At 40.5% G+C, this 25,024-nt stretch overlaps 2 long non-coding RNA genes across 2 annotated transcripts; one reads left to right on the top strand and one right to left on the bottom strand.

Moving 5' to 3' along the window:
* Window positions 1–5,934: 5,934 nt before the first annotated feature.
* Window positions 5,935–9,168, bottom strand: LOC148147350 (uncharacterized). Its single transcript, XR_015759973.1, has 2 exons — window positions 6,463–9,168; window positions 5,935–6,181 (listed from the first exon to the last, which is right to left on the bottom strand). It is a non-coding gene; the product is annotated as an uncharacterized LOC148147350 (long non-coding RNA).
* A 6,023-nt stretch (window positions 9,169–15,191) lies between these two features.
* Window positions 15,192–23,925, top strand: LOC148147351 (uncharacterized). Its single transcript, XR_015759972.1, has 4 exons — window positions 15,192–15,295; window positions 19,242–19,373; window positions 19,519–19,647; window positions 23,274–23,925. It is a non-coding gene; the product is annotated as an uncharacterized LOC148147351 (long non-coding RNA).
* The last annotated feature ends 1,099 nt before the right edge of the window (window positions 23,926–25,024 follow it).

Here is a 25,024-nt window from a genome sequence, read left to right on the forward strand (position 1 = left end):
AGCAAATGAATCTTGCTTTCATAAGACTGACCTGTAAAAGTATTACAACTTCATCTCTTCATGACTGTCTGGGCTCCTCTTTGAAATGCTCAGGTTTCAGACTGCTTATCTGCCCATTCCTTCATCTGCGCTTGAAAAGGTTTTAATTGCTCCTGTGCTATTTTGCAGGCTCCCATTAGTCTGTCCAGGAATGTAGACATATAATCCATCATAGAGGATTATGGAGTTGGTTTTACCATTTGATGAGTAGGGGTTAATTTTCCTCAACAATAATCCTTTTATAGCTCTCACAATTCACAGCAGTGCTCATCTTAAGTCTCATACTTAGGGTTTAAGCGACAATTTCATATATTGTGTTTTCTTTCTGGGTTCAGGAACATCAATAAGTCCCGTGTTGAGTTCCACACACCTTCTAGCATACTGAGTGAATATGCAAACTGTTTTTAAATGGAAACAGATCTTTGACTTTCACTTTCACCCTTAATACCTTCCTTGCTGATCTAAGGATAAATTCACAGGTTATTTTCAGTTGCCTCTTCTTTGTATGAGCTACTTGTCTTCCTGTCACACTCTCACCTTCTATCTTTATCGCATTTATGGCAATGACAAAAAGAGGTTTGTTTTATGAACCAGTTCATCATCAGCCATCTCCGCTGTCTGTCTAACTGTTGAAACCCTTCTGTCTTCAACATTGCTAATTCTAATTACTGGAGGAAGTGAATTTTTAATTTCTGCTAAGAACATACTTTCCTGCAGAGGTTGAAACATGACACTTACTCCTAATGTTTGTATCCAATAGTCAAACTTAGTTCACTTTACCTTTTCAAATTCAATGTAGGCATTGTCCTGGATGTTTCTTTGTGTTCTGTATTCCTCAGGAACTAATTCATATGTATCAAGAGTAAATCTTTTACTGCATGATAATCCATGGAAATCATTTCTGAAAGTGATGCATAAATCTCAGGATCACTTTGTGTATCAACTTGCTTCATAAGAGCTGTGTCCAGTTTTCCTTTTGTCATTTTATTTATTTGGCAAATAAATACCAAAAGAACTGCAAACACTGGAAATCAGAAACAAAAACAGAAATTGCTGGAAAAGCTCAGCAGGTCTGGCAGTATCTGATGAAGGGCTTTTGCCCGAAACGTCGATTTTACTGCTCCTCGGATGCTGCCTGAACTGCTGTGCTCTTCCAGCACCACTAATCCAGAATCTGTGGAGAGAAATCAGAGTTACCTTTCGGGTCCAGTGACCCTTCCTCAGAGCAGGTGACTGTTCCCTGCTACATACCAGAGTCAGGGGACAGAGGTGAATGTAGTGGTCATCACTAAGGAGGTGCTGGGAAAGCTAAAAAGTCTGAAGGTGGATAAATCACCCAGACTGGATGGACTACACCCCTGGGTTCCGAAGGAGATAGCTGACAAGATTGTGAAGGCATTGGTGGTGATATTTCAGGAATTATGTGAGTCAACAAGAGTCCCGGAGCACTGGAAAATGGATAACGTAACATTCCTGTTTAAGAAGGGCGGGGGTACAGAGGACAGGAAACTATCGGCCGACTAGCCTGATCTCTTATTTTGGGAGGATTTGAGAGTCCTTTATTAAGAATGAGATTGTGGAGTACTTGGAAGAGCATAGTAAAATAGGGCATAGTCAGTACCGCTTCGTCAAGGGTAGGTCATGCCTGACAAATCTGTTAGAATTCTTCTAAGGAGGTCAATGTTGAGACCACAACTATTTACATTATGCATTAACGATCTTGGTTAAGGAACTGATGGTATTGTTGCTAAGTTTGCAGATGGAACAAAGATAGCCAGAGGGGTGGGTAGTGTCAATGAAGCAGGCTGTAGAAGGACTTGGACAGGCTAGGAGAGTGGGCAAAGAAGTGGCAGATGGAATACAGTGTGGAAAATTGTGAGGTTATGCACTTTGCAAGTAAGAATAGTGGTGTAGACTCTTTTCTAAACAGGAAAATGCTTTGGAAAGCACAAAGAGACTTGGGAGTCCTAGTTAAGGACTCTGTTAAGGTTAACTGCAGGTTCAGTTGGCAGTTAGGAAGGCAAATGCAATGTTAGCATTCATTCCAAAAGGGTTTGAATACAAGAGCAGAGGCTCTGTTCAGACCACCTTTGGAATGAGCAGTTTTGGTCCTCATATCTAGGGAAGGATGTGCTGGCATTGGAGCCGGTCCAGAGGAGGTTTACAAGGTGAAAGGCCTATCATAAGAGGAGCAGTTGAGGATTTTAAACTTACACAATACTGAGAGGCCTGGATAGAGTGTCCATGAAGAAGATGTTTCCACCAGGAAGAGAGACTAGGACCTGAGGGCACAGCCTCAGGGTGAAGAGTCAACCTTTTAGAACTGAGATGAGGAGGAATTTCTTCAGCCATAGGGTGCTTAATCTGTGGAACTCATTATTGCATTAGGCTATAGAGATCAAGTCATTGAGTGTGTTTAAGATAGAGACTGATAGTTTGTTGATTAATAAAGGGATCGAGGGTTACAGGGAGAAGGCAAGAGAATCAGGTTGAGAAATATATCAGCCATGATCAAATGGGCTAATTCTGTTCCTAGATCTTGTGGCCTCATGGTCTTATGGTGTTCTGGTCAATATTTATCCCTCAATTAATATATTACTTGTCCATTATCATATTGCTCTTAGTGGGAATTTTCTTTGCACAAATCACATTTTCTACATTACAATACTAATTACACTCCAAAACATTTACTTGTTTGTAAAGTGTTTTGGGACATCTCGAAGTTGTGAAAGGAACCATATAAATGAAATCTTTTTTTCCCTTCTTATTCTCCTGGCCTCATTTCTGTAGCAACTGGTGCTGCAATGCTTGGCCCTAATCCTTATCCAGACCGATGCTGATTGTATTGATTGTCTTCCTACCGACCTATAAATGGCTATATTAGTCAGGGCAGCACTGTTGTGTCTGTGCAGGTCCAGGGCGCATGTTTGGCTGAATGGCCTTGTGGGGGTGGGGTAGCAGGATACATTGTAGCTGGGGGGCGGGGTAGGGGCAGTGGCTGCTGCAGGCAGTGTGTGATCTGGTTGCTGCAGGGGTCCCTGGTGAAATCATCAAATAAAGGTGTGGTGGGGGAAAGGTTGCAATTTGGAAGGATTGGAGCAGCTTCAAGCCTGAGGAGAGCGGGTGTGTCAAATGGCACCAAACAGATCCTGAAGAAGGGCTTATGCCCAAAATGTCGATTCTCTTGCTCCTTGGATGCTGCCTGACCTGCTGCGCTTTTCCAGCAACACATTTTCAGCTCTGATCTCCAGCATCTGCAGCCCTCACTTTCTCCCCAAACAGATCGGGTAAGGTACTGCAGTAAACAACATTAAAAGGAATCTCACGACATTTAATTAGATTTCTGGTTTTAATAACTTCGCAATGTTAAAGTGAAATGATCCCAAAAAGAGGCAATGTTAAACACAGTATCTCTGTATTGTTTGTACGTTATGAAGTTTAAATTTGAAGGAAGAAAAGGGACTCTATTTATACTTTAGTTGTATTATTGAGATTACAAATTTACTGGGAAAAGGCATTAATTGATTAAGTATCTTGCACAGAATTAAAGAGACATTGTTTGGTCACTGGGTGTTGGTTAGGGAGGAGGCAGACCTTTGTAACATTATAAATAAATTTAGTAGCAAGTAAAAGATTGCTGTCTGGTTTATTGATTCACTCACCAGCTGTCAAACTTTAGTGTCAGTACAGAGTGAATATGAGCTGCTGGTGGATATCCCTTTAAGTATGTTTGAAATTGACATCGATGCTGAGCTCACTCCAAACCAGCTGATTGCTGTTAGGACAGGCTTTAGGACAATCCAGTCATGAAAATGATGTGCAGCCTCTTTACCAAACATTAACAGCTATTTGAAGTGACAAATAGCTGCTCAATGATCCTCTGGTCAGCTGGAGCTTCAACTCCTTTACCAAGATTGTCTTGTACTAAATGCAGACTAAATTGACATTGCAATTTCAAATTTTACTTGCCATTTCATAGGTTCAAGTATTCAGTTATTAAAGTGAGAAGAATCCCTGAGATTCCTGTTTTTTTTTATTTTATTAAGCAGTACAGTTTACAAACAATTAACATTAAGAGCTGTATACAGAGAAATAGCAATTTACAAAGGAGAGGAGCAGCAAAGCCAGACCCCAAAGCCCACCGTTCAATTGGTTTTCAGGAAAATGAGGACAAACCTCCTATTTTCAGTCATCATAGAGGAAGCAGTAACAAATACATACAAGACAGTCCAATTAGATAAGAAACAGTGCAGAGACTCCTGTTCACACTTCTTTTTGATGTCTTGACACTCCTGCTCTTTTTAAATTTTCTTTATTTTCCCCCACATTACTGCTTAATAGCGTTGGTGCTTATTTTCCCCAGCACCCATGTGTGTGCAGGTATAGGACATAGTGAAGAAGAACAACGAGTGCATAAATCTTTATTTATATTCCACCACCAGGAAGAAAGGAAATACCTGAGTGGCCAGTGACAAGCAGAGCCCTTAAGACTCCTGTTTATTTTTTTTCCCCATGTTGTGTGTGTGCAGGTGTGAGACACAGTGAAAGACACAAGGTGCATGAATCTTTATTCAAATTTCCACCACCATGAAGAAAGGAAACACCCGAGTGGCCAGTGACAAGCAGTGCCCTTCACATCAAAGGGCAATGCTGTGTGATCAAACAGTGAAGGGGATAGACTTCTGTTTGTTTATTTCTCTTTCTGATGATTAGGTTTTATAACTTGATCTGATCCCTCCCCATTTTCCCAGGCCCCCAATGCTTTCAAGCCTACCATCACAAGCCAAGAACATTCTGCCCTTTGTCTGACCTGATGGCATTTTGAATAGTAATGGTCATCTACGTGGAGGGATAAAAAAAATTGGATCCCTATGTTTTAATTGTGATGTGATACAGGAGTGAGTGAAGGTAATATTTTTGTGCATGGGGATAGGAAAGGAATTGCTATAAGAGATGCAAAATGTGTCCATATGTGAAGAGATCATCAGTACACATCAGTAAGAAATGGGCTTCCTATAAAAATCATGACAGTAAACCCAAATCCCAGGTGGGCATGGAGTCACACATTATCTAATGTAAACCCAGTGAAATGGATCCACAGAGGCTGGTATCCTGTCACCAAGTCACCCTTTATTTACGTATGTGTAATACGTAACACTGGTCCAACTCCCTCAGAGTGTTACTTTCACTCAGGTGTGAACATAACCTCTGACACTCCTGGTTTTTTTGACACTCCTTTTTATTTTAATTTTTTTTTTCTCTCTCTTTTTTCTTTCTTTTCTTTTTTTTTAACCACCACGCTACTGCCTAACTGCGGTCGTGCTTATTTTATCACACACCCATGTTGTGAGTGTGCAGGTGAGAGACACAAGGTGCACGAATCTTTATTCAAATTTCCACCACCAGGAAGAAAGGAAACACCCGAGTGGCCAGTGACAAGCAGAGCCCTTCACATCAAAGGGCAATGCTGTGTTGTCAAACAGTGAAGGGGATAGACTTCTGATTTTTTTTATCTTTTCTTACTTTACTCTCGTCTGACCAGTATTTTAGATAGCAGCAGTAAGACCTCCCAACTTTCATATTCTCATAAAGGAATGTGTCCCTTTTCCTTCTTAAACACCTTATCTATCTTTGCTGCTACCTACAGAGAACTGGGGCTTCAAAGTCCAAGACCTTTATATTTCTTAGTACCTTGCCATTTATTAATTATTCTCTTACTTTGTTTAGACTCCAGTTTATTTTTTATTATGCTGTGTGAACCTTCTGGTTATATTATTTTTTTTAACCCAAGTGGCCAGTGACAAGCACAGCCCTTCACAAAACAACTCCTGGTTGTTTTTTTTTAAACCCCCACACTACAGCTTAACTGCAGTAGTGCTTATTTTTTCCCCAGCACCCATGGTGTGTGTATGCAGGTGTGAGACACAGTGAAAGACACAAGGTCCACAAATCTTTATTCAAATTTCCACCACCAGGAAGAAAGGAAACACCCGAGTGGCCAGTGACAAGCAGAGCCCTTCACATCAAAGGGCAATGCTGTGTGATCAAACAGTGAAGGGGATAGACTTCTGATTTTTTTTATCTTTTCTTACTTTACTCTCCTCTGACCAGTATTTTAGATAGCAGCAGTAAGATCTCCCAACTTTCATATTCTCATAAAGGAATGTGTCCCTTTTCCTTCTTAAACACCTTATCTATCTTTGCTGCTACCTACAGAGAACTGGGGCTTCAAAGTCCAAGACCTTTATATTTCTTAGTACCTTGCCATTTATTAATTATTCTCTTACTTTGTTTAGACTCCAGTTTATTTTTTATTATGCTGTGTGAACCTTCTGGTTATATTATTTTTTTTAACCCAAGTGGCCAGTGACAAGCACAGCCCTTCACAAAACAACTCCTGGTTGTTTTTTTTTAAACCCCCACACTACAGCTTAACTGCAGTAGTGCTTATTTTTTCCCCAGCACCCATGGTGTGTGTATGCAGGTGTGAGACACAGTGAAAGACACAAGGTCCACAAATCTTTATTCAAATTTCCACCACCAGGAAGAAAGGAAACACCCGAGTGGCCAGTGACAAGCAGTGCCCTTCACATCAAAGGGCAATGCTGTGTGATCAAACAGTGAAGGGGATAGACTTCTGATTTTTTTTATCTTTTCTTACTTTACTCTCCTCTGACCAGTATTTTAGATAGCAGCAGTAAGATCTCCCAACTTTCATATTCTCATAAAGGAATGTGTCCCTTTTCCTTCTTAAACACCTTATCTATCTTTGCTGCTACCTACAGAGAACTGGGGCTTCAAAGTCCAAGACCTTTATATTTCTTAGTACCTTGCCATTTATTAATTATTCTCTTACTTTGTTTAGACTCCAGATTATTTTTTCTTTTTTTTTCTTTTTTTTTAAAGGGCGATACCCCTCCTGCTTTTTTTTAATTAACCCCCACACTAACGCCTAACTGTGGTAGTAGACTCCAGTTTATTTTATTTTACAGTGAAAGACACATTCTCCTGTTTATTTTTTTCTTTCTCTTTTTTTTACTCCTGTTTATTTTTTTTAATTTTTTTTCTTTTTTTTAAATTTATTAACCCCCCACACTACCACCTAAGTGCGGTAGTGCTTATTTTTTCCCCAGCACCCATGGTGTGTGCGTATAGGTGTGAGACACAGTGAAAGGCACATTCTCCTGTTTATAGTTTTATCTATTTTTTTATTAACCCCCACACTTCCGCAGTTAGGCGGTAGTGCTTATTTTTCCCCAGCACCCATGTTGTGTGTATGCAGGTGTGAGACACAGTGAAAGACACAAGGTGCACAAATCTTTATTCAAATTTCCACCACCAGGAAGAAAGGAAACACCCGAGTGGCCAGTGACAAGCAGTGCCCTTCACATCAAAGGGCAATGCTGTGTGATCAAACAGTGAAGGGGATAGACTTCTGTTTTTTTTTATCTTTTCTTACTTTACTCTCGCCTGACCAGTATTTTAGATAGCAGCAGTAAGACCTCCCAACTTTCATATTCTCATAAAGGAATGTGTCCCTTTTCCTTCTTAAACACCTTATCTATCTTTGCTGCTACCTACAGAGAACTGGGGCTTCAAAGTCCAAGACCTTTATATTTCTTAGTACCTTGCCATTTATTAAGTATTCTCTTACTTTGTTTAGACTCCAGTTTATTTTTTCTTTTGTTTTCTTTTTTTTAAAAGGGCGATACCCCTCCTTTTTTTTAATTAACCCCCACACTACCGCCTAACTGCAGTAGTAGACTCCAGTTTATATCTGTCAGCCAGGACTCCCTGATTGGCCATAGGTTAACAGCCCTGATCAGGAAACTCACACTCAATGAGATTCACCTGGAAAACCTCGTTCCAACATTAATGCTCAGTGTGTGCGAGAAAGTGTAATAGATTTTTTTTCCTCGGTGAATACTGGACTTGCATGTTTGCACTGAAAGTGATGTGTCTTGCCTACCAGCAATGCCAGTGGAAATTAGAATGCATATTTTTTGAAAGACTAAAAGCAAATGATAGATTGTGTCTCCATTATCCCCTTCTCAGTCACCCACAGTTTCCTGGGTATGTGCCATCTGGATACTATTCTACAATTAATCTCATTCAGATTTTATGATTTTAATAAACTTTTCTGTTGAATGTTTACCTTTCACAGTGGAACTTTAAAGCCTGTAGATACTTCTGTAAACCTGTTGTCACCTTCCCTGGTATAAGGTCAGCAGAAATACTTGTTCAGCACTTCTGCATTTTCCCTATTTCCAAGTATTAGAAGGCCCCTTTCATCCTGTAATTAGCCCAACTAATTCTCTGACTTTCTTATTGCATAGAAAAGTCTGTACTTTCAGGTATATTTTCCACTGACCTTCTTCAGATTCTGTTTTAATCTTCATAATCTTCATTTCTGATCCCCTTCCATAAAGTTTATCCTCCTTATTTCCTTCCATAAATTTATCATGTGCCACTTATCAAAAGCATAACTTTTCCTGCTACTATTTATCCTATTTTTTCACTGGCCTCCTTTAATCATGGTTGAAATGTATTTAAGCTATATCCACCCCACATTTAGATATCTCCCAGTACTAGTCCATCATTTTTCAAATCAACACATTTGGGTGTGTCCCCTTTCACCAGAATAAGTTCATTTTCAGCCCAAAGTATTTGTTTGGCATGACACTTAAGTCATTGTGCTAAAGTTTTGCAATTTAATGAGGTGTGCACATTACCTGATGGTTGGTTTGGCAACAACTCACATGACTGCAATTGAATGCTGTTGTAATTGGCAAAAATTCAAATTCCACACATATTCAATGTCAAATAAAAATAGAAAACTATCTGGGATGGCACTATGCAAAGTCAAGCGAGGAAAGATGAATTGCAACATATAAACTCTCACAGCTACTGCAGTCCCTATAGCGTAGTACAAGAAAAGTCCTACGTGCAATTGACTACATTTGGAGGCAGAATTTCTGTCAAAACTGTAATTTCCTTTCAATAATCTATTTTGTCAGATTCTGAGATCAGTCTTGGATATGACTGTTGGCACAATACATGGGCCTAAAACTCCAATTTATACCCAAGGCCTATGAAGCGCTGGAAAATCTGAAGTGCCTTGAGCAGCAGGATTTTGCTACTTGTCTTTTTTGTGGTCATGTTCTGCTGGCCTTGCAAGGAGTTCATACTGCTATAACATGTATACCTTAGTTGTCAGGTTTAAAGATGTTTGAGCTGACAATATAGTTTCAAGACTATGGCAGTTGGTACTGCTGCTTTTTGGGCACTATGTGTGTTCTTAGTGCTTTAAACCGACCGCAAACTAAAATGCAAGGTCAACTGATGTAACACCACAAAGCTTTCAGCACATAGTGGCCGTAAAGGGACGTTGCTTGATTGAAGACTATGTTGGTTGCATTTATGGAACTTGAACCTTTCAACAATCACCAATGCTTTTGTGAAGAACGGCTCTCCAGGATTCTTAATATTTCTTGTTGAGCTTTGACTTCTGTCGCCGTACCACACTGTTCAGGAGGTTAAAACGTTTATTTCTCATCCCTGGGTGAATTATTGTTTTTTACTGACTGTACCTGCATTATTGCAATGATGGTGTCTTTTGATTTCTTTTCTTTTGTTGTTGTATACTTCCAAGATCTAAGTTAGGACCATGAAATTTTTTCATTAAATCAGTGGGTTGATCTAATGGATCTCAAAGCAAACTTTATCCTTGTTGCCAGTTCTCTTCTTGTGTTATATTTCAAGAAGGATAGGGGACTGAAGTGTTTAAAAAAAATAACAGAAGCTTTATTGTACAGGGTGTTCACTCTACAAGTCGGCAAGGTTAGACTGAAAATGTGTTGCTGGAAAAAGGGCTCATGCCCGAAACGTCGATTCTTCTGCTCCTTAGATGCTGCCTGACCTGCTGCATTTTTCCAGCAACACATTTTCAGCTCTGATCTCCAGCATCTGCAATCCTCACTTTCTCCTAGCAAGGTAAGACTTACTGGTTTCCCTCGAAAGTGCCTGTGACATCATCATCGCACAATGTGATTGGATTCTTAAAGTGACAGTCCTACCTACTTATAAAATTACACAGTTTGGCAAACCAAAAAAGCCAGTTAGGCAAACAAAATTAGACAAAATGCAGATACCGAAAACAAAACAGTCTGTTTATTGAAATGTAGGGTTTGGGAAACAACAGTTTAAAGGTGAACCAGTGCCCATTTTGTAGAAACTAGACTGCAGTAAATCAGAAGGAACCTACATTTCATTGATACAGGTCTTTATAGCATCAACTGTTGCCGCAAATTATATAGTAGTCAATGAAGTACTTTTGAAGTGTAGTCGTTGTTTTAATATAATGTAAGAAATATTTTCTAATTTGCTCTCAGTATTAGCATTGAGAATATTCCCTTCCAGTCTACCATTGGCCATTAGCAGAATTAAATCCTCTGTGCTCTAGTCCAACAATATACCTTAACACTAAACTTGCTTCACAGGACTGGCATTTCCATCTCCGATCCCAGCTTTCCTCAAGATTTCTCCAAGTAGTTATTAACATAGTTTCAACATGCATCCGTTGTCTGTTTTGAATGTATACAAACAGGAAACTGGTTTGCATGTGATCAATAAAGCTCGTGCAGAGACCTGCAGAAATTGTGCTGGGTAAGGAGTTGAGGAGAGATGATGGAGTGGTGCTGGAAGTGTTTTGTGAGACTGACAGACACGGAAAGGATGAATCCTGTGCCCCTATCTGGGATAAATTACCAGCCAGCAATTATGCTATTTCAGGTTTAAATTTTAAAAATTCCTTTCTTTAAATCAATCAAATCACCAATTTCTGAGAGAGAGTGAATCTTGAAATAAAACACTAGTGACAATCATTATGGATAATAATGTTCTGAAAAAATACACAAAATAGAAGAACTGCAATTTACTATTGTCTTTATCAATTTCTGTGTATTGTTGCTGCTTTCCATGTCAGTCTTTTTTGTGACTCTGATTGCCTAAGATTCCAGTGCTATGTGACTGTCAGTACCAAAAAAATGTATCATTTGCCAAGGTAACTTTACAATTGCAGAGCCACTAGTATAGCACTCTTATTATTGTGAATAAGTAGCAAAGAGAGAAGATTTCCTGCTTGACTTGAGTAGGAAGTTATACCAATACTCATGCACCCTGGGGATATAGAACCTCTGTTCCTAGGTATAGTCTCAATGACCAATACACAATCAGTGAGACAGTCATGGAGTCATAGAGATATACAGCACAAAAACAGACCCTTCGGTCTAACACATCCATGCTGACCAGACATCCTAAACAATAGTCATCTTTTGGCCCATATCCCTCTAAACCCTTCCTATTCGTATACCTATCCAGATGGCTTTAAAACATCATAATTGTACCAGCCTCCACCATTTCCTCTGGCAGCTCATTCCAAACACGCACCACCTTCTGCGTGAAAAAGTTACCTCTTAGGTCCTATCTAAATCTTTCCCCTCTCACCTTAAACCTATGCCCTCTAGTTTAGGAGTCCCCACCCTGGGGGAAAGACCTTGTCTATTAATTCCATCCATGCCCCTCATGATTTTATAAACCTCCATAAGGTCACCCCTCAGCCTCTGACGCTGCAGGGAAAATAGCCCCATCCCCAACCCTGGCAACATCCTTGCAAATCTTTTCTGAACCCTTTCAAGTTTCACAACATCCTTTCTCTGGCAGGGAGACCAGAATTTCACACAGTGACCTAACAAATGTCTCATATGGCCGCAACATGACTTCTCAACTCCTACATTCAGTGCACTGCACAATAAAGGCAAGCATACGAAACACCTTCTTCACTATACTCTCTACCTGAAACTCCACTTTCAAGGAACAATGAACTTGCACTCTAGGGTCTCTTTGTTCAGCAACACTCCCAAGGACCTTACCATTAAGTGTATAAGTCCTGTCCTGACTGGCCTTTCCAAAATGCAGCACCTCACATTTATCTAAATTAAATTCCATCTGTCTACTCCTTGGCCCACTGGTCCATCTGATCAAGATCTTGTTGTACTCTGAGGTAACCTTCTTTGCTGTCCACTACACCTCCAATTTTGGTGTCGTCTGCAAACTTACTAACTATACCTCCTATGGCACAACACTGGTCACAGGCCTTCAGTCTGAAAAGCAACCCTCCATCACCATCCTCTGTCTTCTACCTTCAAGCCAGTTCTGTATCCAAATAGCTAGTTCTCCCTCTATTCTGTGTAATCTAACCTTGCTAACCAGTCTACCAGGAGGAACCTTGTCAAATGCCTTACTGAAGTCCATTCAGATCACCTCCACTGCTCTGTCCTCATTAATCCTCTTTGTTACTTCTTCTAAAAGCTCAATCAAGTTTGTGAGACATGATTTCCCACGCACAAAGCCATGTTGATTATACCTAATCAGTCTTTGCATTTCCAAAAATATGTGAACCTAAAAGATCCAGGGCTTATTTTGGTGAAAAGATGAAAATAAGTGGGTTCTGTGCCACTAAGACATCCGTGTTTCAGGGTCTGGTTTTAACACACAATTTTGCTCCTAATTGTGAATTGCCTTAATTTGAATTTATCCTACGATTAACTACAACTTTCCTGGAGTTGTAAATTTGTGCATCTGACTCTGTAATTTAGTAGAGCAAGTAACGCTTGTTTTTAAATTAAAATGGTGCAAGTTTTTTTCTGCTATTATTTCTTAACTTGCCCTCAACACATTAAAGCAGTTGCAGACTTCTTGACAGTGCTAAAGTAGTTGGAGAAGACCTGGGCTAGTACATGGTCAGTGGGCGGCACGGTGGCACAGTGGTTAGCACTGCTGCCTCACAGCACCAGAGACCCGGGTTCAATTCCCGCCTCAGGCGACTGACTGTGTGGAGTTTGCACGTTCTCCCCGTGTCTGCGTGGGTTTCCTGCGGGTGCTCCGGTTTCCTCCCACAGTCCAAAGATGTGCAGGTCAGGTGAATTGGCCATGCTAAATTGCCCCTAGTGTTAGGTAAGGGGTAAATGTAGGGGTATGGGTGGGTTGCGCTTCGGCGGGTCGGTGTGGACTTGTTGGGCTGAAGGGCCTGTTTCCACACTGTAATGTAATCTAATCTAAAAAAAAACTTTCAATGTCTTCTGTGCTAAACTTAACACATGGTTATGTATAAAGAACATATTGCATCATGTAAGCAAGAATACAAGTTAGCACTTCTCTTTGCATAGCCACCCCCGTGACCCTCATGTACACAGAATCTTTGTTTCCTCTTTAAAGCACCCACCTTCCCTATCTCAGGGATGAGAAGAGCCACAAAGCCACCTTCCCACAGCCTGATACCCCAAATTGTTTCAGGTTGCGTATTATAGAAATAAGCTAGATTCAGAGCTGAACATTTATTTTTAATTGTCAAATTCTATTAGGTTATATAAACTAGAGAAAACATTTGGCACTATTAGTTGTCAAAAGTTTAATGGTTTAGGTATGACTTCAGCTATGTGCTATTTTAATGTTTCTGTTAAAGAAAAATACTGAGTTGAGAAATGTTTTACAAAACATGTGTCTGTTAATAAATGTCAGCTTTGGCTCAGTGATTGACTCTCACATTTGAGTCACAAGGTTGGAGTTTTAAGTTCCACACCAAAGACTTGAACAACCAATCTTAGCTGGCATTCCAGTGCTGTAGTTATGGAGTTCTGCCCTACAGAAATGTCATGTTGGAGATGAGCTATTACTCCAAGGTCAATTGCATTTTTTCAATTGGACAAGAAAGATCACATTGAAATCTATTCTTTGCCTCATTGATGCGATATAGCATCTTCTCTGTGGTGTGCTAGAATTTAAGCCTAAATAAATTTTGTTGATTGTCAGCTTTTTATCACACTTGCTTTACACTACTGGGACTTTTAGAAATTTGTGATCCATTTCACAGTCTTGAGCATCTTGGACCAATTATGAAACCTATGTAGAATCGTAATACAAATGGAGAGGGTCCTTGGTGCTGTTTAATGCAATTTAAGGAAGGGACTTGGCTGAAACACAGAGCTTTAAATTGGCACAGCTAATGTTATGATCTGCCTGCATTGTGTACTTCTAGTGCACATTAGCTATGTTTATGCTAATATCTTGACCATAACATTTAATGGGATTCACAAAAGATTGGATTAGATTACTTACAGTGTGGAAACAGGCCCTTCGGCCCAACAAGTCCACACCGCCCCGCCGAAGCACAACCCACCCATACCCCTGCATTTACCCCTTACCTAACACTACGGGCAATTGTCTGCAAGTAGATGACAAGTGGCGCTTTTATTTCAGATATTGTACTCATATTGCCCAAAGAATATGCACTTCTGAATTAAAGTTTATCTAAAATACTATAATAATATAATACACTATGACTTTCCTGCTTGGAGGTACACTGGGACCATATTTAGTTCACATTTATAAAATGTAAAGATAATATCAACTTTTACATTTAAGTTTAGAACTTAAAACCATTGAAGCCAGATTTACTGCTCTACTAAGATATGATTTTAATAGAGCTGTTTGAACATAAATAAGTCAGGGTATATCCTTGCTGAGATGATTCACACAAAAAAAATCAATTAACTGCATGAATGATAATCTTTATCAGAAGAGGAAATCTTTACATTAATTTAGTATGCCAATAAAATAAACTGCACTATGTCCTTATTTGCCTTGCAAACTGAACTGAACTTGTTGCAGAAGCACCTGGAAACCAGTCAAGGAACTGAATGCCAATAATATCAAGGGAGTGCCACTGATCCCATTTTGATACGTAATTAGAGATTAAAGGGAACTCCTTCAACAAACTTAAATCTGCAGAGATTAAGTGAAGGACAACTGTATAATTTAATAAATCTTTACATCAGCAAAAGAAATACTCTTTAATTTTCATTTGATCAATAATGTAGACTATTTACATCATCACAGTTTAAATGTTTTGCCAGTAGGAGGCCATGAATTCATTGACCTGGAATTTTCTGTAATAATAGACTTTGTATTTCCTTGTCCTCTCAAGAGATTGGGATAATGAGGACAAAGTGCAGTTTTCTAAGAACATTTGGCACTGGAAGTAAAACATAATGTACTTTCCTAATCATGCCAAAACTCTTGACTGCCCATCTGATACTGCCTTTACTTAAAGAATGTTATCGTGGATATAATTCTGAAAATTGGTTTTGAAATCATTGGCATTCCAGTGAAAGGAACACATGAAGCTTGCAAGACTGAGGTAATTCATTAGAACAGACGTTATTATATAAATGGATGGCATAAAGATTAACAACTTCAATCAACTTTCATGTTGTTATTAGGCTCCAAACATCCATGGACCCTGATTCGAGTTATAACCTCCATATTGCCACTGCTGGAACTTGGTAGATCAGTGAGGTGGCATCTAATGAGTCTACTGGTAGGTTCAAGAAGAGCTAGAAAGACAAAGTATTTAAACTATAGCAGCAGCTTTTATTAAAGAGATGATAACATGGCAGGAACAAGGTTTAAACTTTTTCTGTCCAAAATGTCATGGTGTTACATGATCAGTCTCTTCAAGCAATAGGGAGAAACTGAGGACTGCAGATGCTGGAGATCAGAGTCAAAAAGTGTGGTGCTGGAAAAGCACAGCAGAGCAGGCAGCATCTGAGGAGCTGAAGAGTCATTGTTTCAAGCATAAGTTCTTCATCAGGAATGTAGAGGGTGCCAAGGGGACTGAGAGATAAATGGGAGGGGGTGGTGGGGCTGGTGGGAAGGTAGCTGAGAATACAATAGGTAGATGAAGGTGGGGTGGTGATGGTGATAGGGTGGAGTGGATAGGTGGGAAGAAAGATGGACAGGTCGAACAGTTCAAGAGGGCAGTGCCGAGTTGGAGGGTTGGATTTGGGTTGAGGTGGAGGGAGGAGTGGTGAGGAAACTGGTGAAGTTGACATTGATGCCATATGATTGGAGGGTCCAAAGACAGAAAATGAGGCATTCTTTCTCCAGGTGTCAGGTGGCTGGAATTTGGCAGTGGGGGAGGCCCAGGACTTGCATGTCCTTGGAGGAGTGGGAGAGGTAGTTGAAGTAGTCGGCCATAGGGCAGTGGGGTTGATTGGTGCGTATGTCCCGGAGATGTTCTCTGAAATGTTGCGCAAGTTGGTGTCATCTGCCCAATCTAGCAGAGAGCAACAAACACAGTAGATGAGGTGTTTGGATGTGCAGGAAAATCTTTGCTGGATTTAGAAGGATCCTTTGGGGCAGTGGATGGAGATGAAGGGAGTGGTGTGGCTGCAGGTTTTACACCTCTTGCGGTGGCAATGGAAGGTGCCGGGAATGGAGGGTGAGTTGTTTGGGGGGGGGGGGTGGATCCAACGAGGAAGTCATGGCGGGAATGGTCTCTGCGGAATGCTGAAAGAGGTGGGAGGGAAATATATCTCTGGTGTTGGGGTCTGACTGTATGTGACAGAAATGGTGGAGGGTGATGCGTTGTCTGTTGGACAGTCCCAAGGCGGAAGATGAGGTGTTCTTCCTCCAGGCATCGGGTGGTTAGAATTTGGCAGTGGAGGAGGCCCAGGACTTGCCTGTCCTTGGCAGACTGTTGGAGCTCGAAACGTCGACTCTCCTGCTGCCTGACTGGCTGTGCTTTTCCAGCACCACACGTTTTGACTTTTAAAGTGACAGTCCAGCATACTTACATATCACCTGGGTCGGTAGTCAGCCACACCCACTATAAATTCATTTCTGCCTGAATTATGCTTGTTATGGGGGAGGAGCCTAGGTCAGCTGTGATGGTTCTATTCAGTGCCAAAATATTGGGAAACCATCCAAAATATTGTTGTAACATCAGAGGTCCAGTACAGATCCTTTATTTAAAGTGGATAGTTGGAAGTCCAACAAGCGTCACATGCTTGAGCATGCTGACCTGCAATCTTAAGTCACTTCTTAACTGGGCCAAGGAAGTGATTCTTGCTTAAAATTATTCCCTCATTAGGAGCAGGCACTACCTCTTTCAAAGCCAACCCAGCTCTCAGAGAATGGGTGGGGACACAGCACATCTGAATCCATGCCTGCTTAATGTTCCACTCAACTCTCACCAGAATTACGGGTTTGAATCTTGATCTGCCTCACTCATTGCTAAATTGCTCAATTTCCAAACTTCACTCATCTGGAATCTATACCATGTAAATAAAACCACTTGTTGTTCCAGAATCTGAGCATTAGTTTAGTACAAAAATATCTTCAGGCTGCTATTTGAAAAAGGGAAACTCCCATGATGGCTATTACCATCCCTGAGTCTTAATATTGGTTACAGAACCACTGGGAACAAATATTGCAGTGTTCTGATTTCTGAGTGCACTGAACCTTTGGAACTAAGCATGGGCAAACATTGTTGATGTCTCTGAATTATTTCATGGGATCCTCAATTTAAACAGAGTGTTCACATGGTTCGGCAAATAGAACTTATGACTGAAACTACAGAAGGATTATTTGTCTGGGAAAATATGGAGAATTGAGGATAGTTACATAGTGTGACTATGGTGTCTAAAATCATTTCTAGTCACTATGGCCATTGAGTCATCTCTAACTTGGCTGTGACTGTATGCAGCTTTAACTGAAGCTCTTACCTGAAATATCAATTGAAATGCCAATTAACAGAGCATTGATATTGCTTCCCTATAGACTATCAATTTGTCAGAAATTCATTTGTTTGCTTTAGCAACTGTACCTTATTGTAAGTTTGAGGTGTAGTTTGTGGTGGCTGTGGTAATGTTCCTATCTTTGGGCCAGAAGGCTCACATTCATATCTCACCTGCTCCAGACATGTATCTTAACACTGACGAAGCTATACTAAATCCACACTAGTTCTACTTTCCGGCTCTAGGCTCATTGACTTGAATATTATGAATTTCAGGTCCCTCCTCAATGTTCTCTGTTCTAAAGAAAACAACCTGAGCTTATCCAGTCCCTCTTTTTAGCGAAGATGCTCCATTCCAGGCAACATCTTGGTGGATCTCCTTTGCACCTGCTCCAGTGCAATCACATTCCTCCTACAGTGCGGTGACCAGAGCTGAACACAGCACTCCAGCTGTGGCTGAACACAGAGTTCTGGACAGCTTTGACCAAAGATCACCCCTATGTGCCAGGAAATGTGTTCCTTTCTGGCTGGAAAGAAATAGCTGATTAAAAATATAGGCACCAAAGCTGGATAATACATACTCCCCATTGGGATGTGTTTCACCATTGCCATCCTGCCCGCAAGACAGACGGTGGGTGTGACCAAAAACTAGTTATTCAACAACTCCATTCACTCCAGTATGATCTTGCCTGCTCCATGTGTGGTTGCGTGGGCAGGTAGGCGGGCTTAAAGTTTCTATGTTTTTTAAAGCATCGATTAAAACAGGAAGGAAGGAGGTACCAGCTTCAGAGAGGGTGACATTTGTCCGCCCCCCCCAGTCCTCCAAGAAGAAAGGACTCCTCACACATAGTTTAAAAGCTAACCCCCTGCTTCTCTTCCTGAGATACCAAAACCATGGTGTCCAAAACCTCCTGATTGGCCTTACTCCAGAATCCATAAGGCATTCAATCAGATTGACCGACATACCCCAGTGAAGGGTGGAAGTCTGACTCTGCAACAATTGCTCAAACTCCCTTTCCTGGTGCATGGGTTCTGGCCTTGGGGCAAGCTTATTATTGTCCTATTGGCTGACTGTCCGCGCTATAGCTGGAGTGGGAGCTTGGTGGGGACATCATACAGCCCACCCCTTTATTCTCTGCCCAGTCAGTTATGTGGGTCTGCACACAAAGTTACAGGGGTAAGCTTTGGCTTAGATTTACCATGCAGGACAGTGATTAAAAGTTCTTGGGCTCGATGTGTAAGGGCAATTTTGAAGACACATCAAAATGGCATCAGAATATGTTTTGATATTCAGAATATCACTTGATGCAGGAATCACTGCCTTGTCCAACATTTGGTGTCCAAGCCTGATTGCCCTTTTCAAGTGAATGGTGAGCTGCCTTTTTGAACTCCTGGGTCCATGTGGCATAGGGACATCCAATGTGCTGTTAGGAAAGGAATTCCAGGATTTTGACCCAGTGACAGTGAAGGAATGGAGATATAGTTCGAAGTCAGGATGGGTGAGTGGTCTGGAGGGGAACTGGCAGGTGATGGCATTTCCAAATGTCTGCTGCCTTTGTCTTTCTAGATTGAAGTGGTCATGGCTCTCAGGAAGAAACATGAACTAAATAAGATTGTACTGAGTAAATGCAGGCATAACCAACTGAACAAGGAACATTAAAGTGGAAACAACATGACCCTTCCCTGAAGTTGGAGTGTGGTAAGATTGTGATTGACGTTAAAAGGGTTGAATATTTATTTCTGGTTATTTGTAATAAAACTATTTCAAATCGTTCATGTATAGTGCAAAGTACTTTTATTTTCCTTTGTGAGTAACAAACCTTTTAATGTTCCTTTTTTAAAAGTACACTGGCAGCCTCTTGTGATAATGCTCACTGACTGATCACCCCTGTAAACAAGTTGCAGAAGTAAAATTTATGGTCTATCAAGCCAGATTTCAATCTGTGATCTGATTTGTCCAGGACTATTACCAGGTGAGATAATGACAGCATCAATACAAATCTTCTTTTGGCACTTTAAGAATCTGAGTCTACAACAAGGCTAAAAGATAGGTCTAGAGTGGGAGCATAACAACACATGAGTTAGAAATTGGAGTAAGCCATTTGGTGGCGCCTTGAGCCTGATACCCCACCCAACAAGATCCTGGCTGCTCTGATTACTTCCAACGGGTGAGGGTCCTATTTGCATGCAGTAACATCTCGTTGTGACATCAATTAATTTTGTCCATATGCAGTTTTCCATTCTCCTGTAAAGGTGATAGTGACGCATCTTGAACTATTACATGTAACTGTTTGATGCAACAGTTACTTGAGGCAGTAATGACTCAACAATACTAATGTTGCCTTCCACAGAAGGCAACGGTGACCCACTGGATTTTTATGGGAGAAAGTGAGGACTGTAGATGCTGGAAATCAGAGTCGAAGAGTGTGATGCTGGAAAAGCACAGCCGGTCAGCACAGCATCCTCCTTCCTGATGAAGGGCTTATGCCCGAAATGTTGATTCTTCTGCTCCTCGGATGCTGTGTGACCGGTGTGCTTTTCCTGCACCACACCATTGGATTTTTATGACAATCATGAGATATGAGACCAGTGGGAGAGGCAATAGTGTTGTTGAATTAAAGGGAGTAATAGAGAAAGAGAGAGAAAGTGTCACTGTGGGACCAGTGCGAGTGATGAGAGTATGTTGTTGAGATAAAAGGAGCGGTGCAGAGAGTGAGAAAGTCACTGAGACCAGTGGGAGATCTCCAAAAGAAGTTGAGGTAAAACATCACTGGGAAATAAGCTAGTGAGTCTTTTCTTTTTTATCTTTCAAACTTAAGTTATATATTAGTAACTGTAAAGCTTTAGTAGTAGCAGCAGCAAGACTTAGCTGTGGTAGGGTACATTAATTATAAATTAAGGAAAATGTAATAATTGACACATAATAAAGCTGGCGAAGTATTCTCAAAATGTGGTCAAAGCAGAGTCTTTGAATACTTCTAAAGTCATTGTGGATAGATTCTTGATAAGCAAGTAGATGAAAGTTCATCACGGATAGGTGGGAACATGGAGCAGTCACATCAGCCATGATATTTATTGAATGGTGGAGCAGGCCTGTGGGGCTGAACGGTCCACTTCTGCTTCTAATTTGTATGTTCATATGTATTCACACACATAGATGTTGCAGCTACAATATGTGGGAGCTGATGGATGCTAGTGTGACACTATGCAATCACATCTGCAATAAGTGACTCTGAATAGAAGTTCTAAGTTGTAGACACTGAGCTGAAGGCAGAGATACAGACAATGTAATACACCAGGGAAGGGAAAAGTACCTGGTTTCTTTGTTTGAGATGTATTTACACCCATTAGAATGGGATTAATTTGATTTGGCCCACAGTCAGGAAACAAAGTTGTGACTGTGAGTAAGGCAGATAAAGGGGCAGGAAGGTAGAGGTTGAGGAGCTTGTCCAACAGGATCGGGTTTTTATAAAATGGGGTCTGCAAGGTGGATGCATAAATTTCCCATTGCACTGTCGGAGAGGAAGCAATTCAAACAAGAGGAAGAAATGAATGTAATGAGTCTAGGAGACTAGTGAGATGAGATAGTGTAACTAAGGGGATAGATACAGTTCCTTGCTGCTGGAAGTGACAGTCCAAAATGCGTTTTTAGCAAGCTGATGCCAGGGATATTTGCCCTGGACTGGAGAGAAAATTGTTCTGGGAGAGGAAAGATCTAGTTGGTGTTGATGTGGGTACCAGTGATATAGATAAGATTAAGAAAGAGCTTCTGCATTGGCAATATGAGTAACTAAGGACTAAATTAAAAAGCTGAACCTCAAAACTAATAATATCTGATTTATTACTTGAGCCACAAGCAAATTGTGTGTGTGTTTTTTTAACTGATTACTCATTTTGTTGGATGTGGCCATCCCTAGTTGAGTCATTGAATCAGTGCAGTCCATGTGCTGGGGGTAGACCCACAATGGCATTTGAGAAAGTATAGGGTAAATAAGATTATAAAGGTCACAAGCAGTTTCCACTTGGAACGATGACTGTACAGTGTGTAACAGTGGAACTGGGATCCAATCTCTCTCTAGACCGGTCTTGTTCCATTTCACTGTCAGTAATGATTAGACACAAGTTCTGGATTTAGGTTACACTTCTAGCATTGGTACTATGGCTACAATTAAATTTAATTCATCCTTAGAACCACTAGGAACTGTATCATAGTAAATAGCCACTAGCTTGTACAGAGTGTCATAAAGTAGAAACTGATACAAAAATAGGCTATTCATTTACTTCTGTCTTTGAGGTGCCAGAAATGGTTACCATTTTGACACATTTGAAGAGATGACCTGGCAATAATTAATCTCAACAGCGCACTAAACACCAGTGCTGGAATTTTCCTTTAGTCAGGGTATGGGAAACTATGACTTTAATTGAAGTGAGTGAGTGATGTGGAGATTAACCCTCATTGCATTGTTCCCTCAAAAGAAATTGTGCTTGAGTGAGCCGATCATTGTCGGACCCCTGAAATCCAAACTGATGTTGTAGCCTGTAAGGGCTTATATTCTTAAAGGATCTGCAACAGTCAAAAGACATTCCATTCAAAGAAAGGAGAGAAAGAATGTGTTCTCTTCATGATCTTGAGACATTCCAAGCAGTTCACAGCCAACAAAGTACTTTCGAGTATGTGTTTTGTTGTAAATTTGAGTGCAGCAAAGTTCCAGACTCATGAGATAATAGCTGGATAACGTTTTTTTTTATAATGTTTGATGAGTAAACACATAAAACATCTTGAGCAACAAGTGTCAAAGATAAATAAAATCGGATAAATATTCAAACTTTGCTGCTCCCTTTGCAGACAATGGGAGGGTATGCAAGAAATTTAGCAGCATTTTAAAGCTCTATTTACAGCCCTATTTACAACTCTCCCAATTCTTAAACTACTAACTTTAGTAGTTGAGAAGTTGTGGTGGCCATTGTTCAGATGCATGCCAGAGTTTTTATAGAATTCCCACAGTGTGGAAGCAGGCCATCTGGCCCAATGAGCCAAAAAAACTGACCCTCCAAAGAACATTGCACTCAGATCCATTCCCCTACCCTACCTCTGTATCTCTGCACCTCCCACGGCTAATCCACTTCGCCTGCCCGTCTTTGGACAACACCAGGTTATGGTCCAACAGGTTTATTTGAAATTACAAGCTTTTGGGTCAATGCTGCATCAGGTACAGTGAGAGAGGGCACACTGACACAAAGTTTATTGGCAGAAAGATCAATGGTTCACACAATTGGTACAAGTGAAGTGAACAAACCTAAAATGGCTGATGGAGAACTCTGTCAGAAAGGAGATGCAAATTTAAATTGATTATTTTATAAATTCATGCTTTTGGAACAAAATCAGCCTGATTTAAAACTCGGAGAAAGGTTTTGAATGAGGCCTCATACTTACAATTCAGTGTCTGACCTGAGATGTCACCTTTTGTATCTCTGCTGGAGTGAAATTTGCAAAGTTAGGCAGACATTGATAAGACCTTTATCTGAGGGCAGGGACTTGTAACAGATTCTGAATTTGCACCTTAATCAATCGAAACTTGTATCTCTTTTTTTTTAACAGAGATCTCCATCAGCCATTTTGTTCAGTCCACTTACACCAATTGCATGATCCTTTGATCTCTCCGCCTATGAACTCTGTGTCGGTGTGTCCTCACCCAGTCCATCTGATGAAGGAACATTGCTCTGAAAGCTTGTGATTTCAAATAAACCAGTTGGATTATAACCTAGTGTTGTGTGACTTTTAACTTTGCCCACCCCAGTCCAGCACTGGAACCTCTGCATCATCTTTGGACAGTGGAAGGAAACCCATGCAGATACGGGGAGAATGTTCAAACTCCACACAGCCAGTTGCCTGAGGCTGGAATCGAACACGATCCCTGGCACTGTGAGGCAGCAGTGCTAACTGTTGAGCCACTGTGCTTTGTACTTTGCACTCCTTTGTACTAATGGCACAAAATTCCCTCAGGATGCCGTATGAAATTCTAACTGCAGCAACTGCAGTTATCAACAACAAACTGAGCAACAACCTCCATCTAATAATGGAGGGAGAGCTTAATAGTTACAGTTTTCCCCTTTGCAGTTAACTTAACCAGAGGCCATCTCATCAGAACAAGCTAGTGCAGTCACTTGTCTAAATTACATGCTTTCAGATTCTGTAGTGTTTTGCTTTCATCTGAAGTTATTTCCTGGATTATATCTGGCGAATAAATTAGAGCTTTTTTTAAAAATCTTGCATCAAATAGGAACAACTATCTCTAAGATAAGACTTCCATAGCTTTAGTTGGTATCAAATAATCAGGTTTCATTGGATTAACATTTGCCTTTCAGTCAGGGAAGTGGAACTGCTCAACTGTATCGGGCTCAAAGGGAAGCAGCCAGTCCTTATTGTTAGTATCAGTGTCTGCGCACAGAATGATTGTGTCAAACATAAGTCAGTGTTTGGACAATGCTTTTTTGAAGTGTAAAAGTGAATGAATCCAAATAATGACGGAAATGAGGCAAATGTATTAGTTTTCAAATAGTATCATGAAAAATCCTAGCCAGTGGAGCTGATTAGGCAACTTGTCCATTAATCACTGCTGTAAGTAATTGGCTTTATATCAGACATTTGAATTATGTAATTATTTTCTGCTCATTTCACAGGATAAATACTTCTGTTGCACACTAGAGACTCAATTTGCTGTAGTTTCAGAGACCCTTGAGGTTGACCTCAACTCCTCACTGGCTGCTACTGAGGTGTTACTATTTACTCCAAAGACTGACACCTGTTCATGAGTTAAAAATAACTAATGTCTCAACTGACAGATCAGTAAAAAGTACTTGTTTTATCAAACCAGTAAATTTAACATTTTTTTAATTCACTTGTGGGATATGTGTGTCACAGGCTGAGCCAGCATTTATTGCCAATTCCTATTTGCCCTTGAGAAAATGGTATTGAGCTGTTGCTTTGAACTGCTGCAGTCCATGTTCTGTAGTCCCTCAATGTCATTACGAGGTGAGTTCCAGGGTTTTGACTCAGCGACAGTGAAGGAACGGTGATACATTGCCAAGGAAAGATAAACATAAGACTGAGGAGCAGTCCTGCAGCTAAGAGAGATTATGAATCATTTCTAATGTAATTGTCAAAGTTACTCAGAGATGATATTAAAAAGAACAACAAGGATTTTGGATTCTCATTTCAAATAATGCATATATTGCTCAAGTGTTTCTGCTTAAATATCTTATCTGTAAATAATTGTAATTTGAGCTTGAATAAAATGATTTGATGGTATGGCATTGTGGTGTTTCAAAGAGAACAAAACAGACATTTCG

The sequence above is a fragment of the Chiloscyllium plagiosum genome, unplaced genomic scaffold (assembly GCF_037043375.1).
Source record: "Chiloscyllium plagiosum isolate Xiang-an unplaced genomic scaffold, Cpla_swu_hap1 HiC_scaffold_17, whole genome shotgun sequence".
NCBI classification, from domain to species: Eukaryota; Metazoa; Chordata; class Chondrichthyes; order Orectolobiformes; family Hemiscylliidae; genus Chiloscyllium; species Chiloscyllium plagiosum.